Below are 4340 nucleotides of genomic sequence, written 5' to 3'. Positions count from 1 at the left end.
TTGTGTTCTTGTTCCAGTTATTGAACTGTTCACATGAGAGACAGGTTCTCTCTCTCTGTGTGTGTGTGTGTGTGTGTGTGTGTGTGTGTCAGAGCTGACAACACTCACGATGAACATGACGTGTTTAGTCACTTAAAGGTTAGACTGAGGTGGTGAAATCAATGTGCGTTGATGGGAGCGCCTGCACGTTTGTCATCGTACGCACCTGTGGCTGTGTTCTTGTTTGTCTGCCAGGAGCGAGAAGCGACCTGTTTCTGTCACTCAAGCTTGCCAACGCAGACAGAATTGCAGCATCAGCCAGCTACTAAATGCAATGACTATATCCCAAGTGAAAATCAGAACTAACCACCGCACACTGGAATGACTTCACTGTGACTCCTATTGAGAGGGAACCGTGTGTTTCGCCTGCAGCGTCTTCAGAGTCGCTCAGTGGTTAGTTTTCATCTTTGCTCAACATATTCCTGCAAAAGAATCAGCACCTGATCATGAATACTGGGGAGTTTTGAACATTATCATAACCCAATTTACATTCAACAGTAAAACAGCAGAATATAAAGATAATTTCTCTCTACAATGAAGAGACTTTTGTTGGTTTCCATGTCTGTGACCTTTACTTTCTTTTTAATGATGTTTTGTCTGCACTTCTTTTAATAATGTAGACAAGAGATGAAAACAAAGCTGGTTCGTGCTTTTCTAGATTTTCTTTTTCTGATAGCAGATATTGTGCCTTGGTGGGATTAGGCGCTCAGACCGTTCATATCCCCACCGAGGCTTTATGGCCTTTTCATCTCCATGTTGCGAGTACATGTACTGCATTTTGATTCACAAAAAATGGATCATTATCCAGATCTGCACAAAAATTAACCTGTTCATAGATAATAGCACTTTACACATGTTTTTATAAAGATCTTTGCGCTACTTGAGAAATCTCTCACATGCGTGACTTCATGGATCATTAGGCATTTCAGTGCAGGTAAACAAGAGAGCAACACTGTTCATCTGTTCCTCCCAACGGACCATTAACAAAGTCAATTTTCACACTTCCAGTCTCCCCTGGCTGTTTGAGTTTCCAGAGCCTGGCCTTGTATTACAGCTCCTACACTGATGAAATTATAATAGCTCCAGCACAATAACTCTGGGCCGTCCAGACCATCAGTGTACTGTAATTTCTAAAATCCCTCAGCCAGGAAACAGCACATTCACCTCCAGGGCGAGCAGCAGCCTCGACGTCCAACACAGCTTAGTGAGAGTGTTTCTCTGCAGCTCTGTTTCCTGCCGATAGAAAACCCTCCTCAGGATCTATCGCTGCTGCAACTGCTAATCGTAGATGACTCACTTAATCAGCGCTGCATTAAAATCCAGCGGAAACATCCCATGACGACACTCCTACATACGAGGACAATAGGTGACCTATTGATCTGGTTTACTTGTCTGTTTCTGCACACACCTGAAGGATATGAGCCCAGTGTCTCTACTATAGTGACAAACTGGGATTTCACTATCGAGAGATAAACACGAAATACTGTAAAATACACATTTATAGAGAGGATTTGCCTAAAGTCCAGATCTGAATCTCTCCCTTTCTCCGGTGGGGCATATTTTTTTTTGTTCTGCCACTTGTACCGTTAGTCAGAGAAATGCTTTACAGAGAATGACACTCAGTCGAGCACACATCTCCCCCGAGACCCAACAGGCCTGATTTGTTTCATCAAGATTCCTTCATTATTATCTCCACCAAGGAGGTTGTGTTTGTTTGTTTGTTGGAGGATTCCGGAAAAAAATACTGGAAGGATCATAATGACACTTGGTGGAAGGATGTGGTTTGAGACATGTCTTTCTTTAACATTGTGAGATGTGTGTTGTTCTTTTTTTTAACATTTTCCTTGATTTTACAGAGAATAATTACGAATTTTGAACTAATATCTTTGAGTGTGTGTAATTTGCTGCCGCTTGATTGAATCTAAGGGGACTGTTGGGCCTCGGTGGAGTTAAGTGCTCCCCTGAGTGTAGTTCTCTGGGGAGATGGTGGAAATGTCAAAAGAAGGCAAATTGGAAAAGTGGATCCTCCCCTTTGTCTGGATCCATGACAAAATGTAATTCATTCTTTCTCATCCCATGTCCCATTCTTCCATGGAAATCCGTTTAGTAGTCTTTGTGTCATCCTGCTTACTAACAAACAAACCGATAAGAAAACACATGGACAAGAGTGAAAAAGACAAAACCTCCTCGGTGAAGGAAGATCCTGCTCCCCCCATCCACACAGATCACAGTTTATTTAGAAAGCTAAAACAAATCAAGTCTGATATAATTTCAATAATTCCTCTTTTCTAAATGGTGATAAAATTATTATATTATATTGAAAAAGTATTGATTCAACTGTATATTTCATCATCATGCTCTTATCTTCCTGGGGCTTTGCATATTCATAAAGAGCCACAGAGAACTTAAGATGCACTCACACACACCAGCACCATCTGCGGCCTTCAGAGATTGCTCTGTTTTGCGCCTCCCAGTGTCACAGCAGCCATATCTCACACACAAGTGAAGGGGATGGTAATGACAGCAGAGGGACATTTTGTGAATCACCGACAGATGAAACATCAACGGCTGGAAACTGTGTCAGCGCCAGTCAACATCATTTCTGTGGCTCATTAGTTTGAGTGTGAGTAGCTGATTCATGTGTGTGTGACTTAAGGATCTGGCTCACACACACTTGGCTGGTGCTGATATCCAGACTGACATCCAATGGCTGCAACAGTGGAATAACCTGAACTCTGTGGATTGACAATATTACAAACTATAGCAAATGAAATCCCAAGCAGGAGATGAAATAATGTGTTATTCTAGAATGTAGGACATGATGGTGAATATCCCTTGTACGTTTCTTCCATTAGGGACATATCTTCAGTTCTGTACCTTAGTGTCAACAGGGGTTTTGGCCTTTTAATCTCAAGACACCCTCCTCTAAGGATAGTCGTGAAGTATAAATACTATTTTCCTCTAATGCTGGATGACAACAGAACGCCAGGTACGCCCGATCGATTGGTACCATCTACGAGTTTGTACGACCTTGGTAAGTTAGGGTTAGATTTGGGGTAGGGGTTGGGGTTAGGGTTGTGATTAGGGTTAGGGTTGGTGAATGTCGTAGAGACTTGGGAGTAGGCTCTACCCCCACTAATGTGGGCACGCCCGATCGATTGGTACCAGGGGTACCACTCTGGTCATGGTCTCCAGCTTCACTTCCTCCCATTATTCAGTTGTCCCAACCACTGCACTCACAACACCTGCACCTCATCACCATCTCACCCAGTATAATACACCTTCTCTCACACACACACACACACACACACACTTCCCTGCCATGTTGTGCTTCATGTCGATCTGTCCAGCATTCTGTCTTCATATCGCCCCACCGGGTGAGACCATTGCCTGTTGTCCTTTGTAACTTCCTCTGTGCTGTCTTGCTGCCTTCTTCTGTTTTGGGATTTTTTGCTTGTTTATTTTAGTTGTAGTGATTTTTGCCTGTGGATCCCCTGTAACCTTTGCATGTCTGAGTGACAGACACTGACACTGTGGGTTTGAACTTTCGGAGTTTTGCCTGATTCCTGCATGTGAGTTTGATTGTATGTAAACACGATTACACAAACTTGGTCGACAGATGCGGTTTGAGTCAGCCATTGAGTTTTGGTGTGGATACACATTAGGGGGTGGATCCAGGATTTATTTGACTTTCTTTAATATGAAGAGATCGGGCGTTTTTTCTAAATTGTAACTGATTTCCCAGGGAATGATTCATTGATCTTGATGAAAAAAGGCTCATATAAGGAGCTGATATCTATAAGTGTGTGTAGGTTGGTGCAGCTTCATTGAATTTAATGGGACTGTTGGGCCTTAGCGGAGGTCTGCACTCTACTGAGTGTTATTCTAGTTTTCAGTTGAGATTGCAGGTTTGGAAAATATTTTTTGATTTGAATATATCACAGATCCCAGATACAACAATATTACTTTAGGAAATTGCAAGATCATGATTTATCTTGCAGCAGCCACTTTGTTTACATAGTTCCCATAGTTATATATTTTTCACAAAAATATCAAAAACAGAAGAATTCCTGGATCTGCACCAAATGTTTAATGGGTTCTTTTTGGCCTACTGAACCCATTTCATAGTGTTATGTATAATCTACTAATTGAAATAATGTGTTATAAGGGATTATGTATATGGAGCACAGCACAGTTAAAGTACAACAACAGGAAGCACACAGCCCCAGACACGTAAGCTCATTTCCTCATATGTTCTGTATATTCACTTTTAATCATGTGAATGACACAAGGTAAACTAC

The sequence above is a fragment of the Hippoglossus stenolepis genome, chromosome 14, assembly GCF_022539355.2.
Source record: "Hippoglossus stenolepis isolate QCI-W04-F060 chromosome 14, HSTE1.2, whole genome shotgun sequence".
Lineage (NCBI taxonomy): Eukaryota > Metazoa > Chordata > Actinopteri > Pleuronectiformes > Pleuronectidae > Hippoglossus > Hippoglossus stenolepis.
This window is presented reverse-complemented; position numbering follows the sequence as displayed.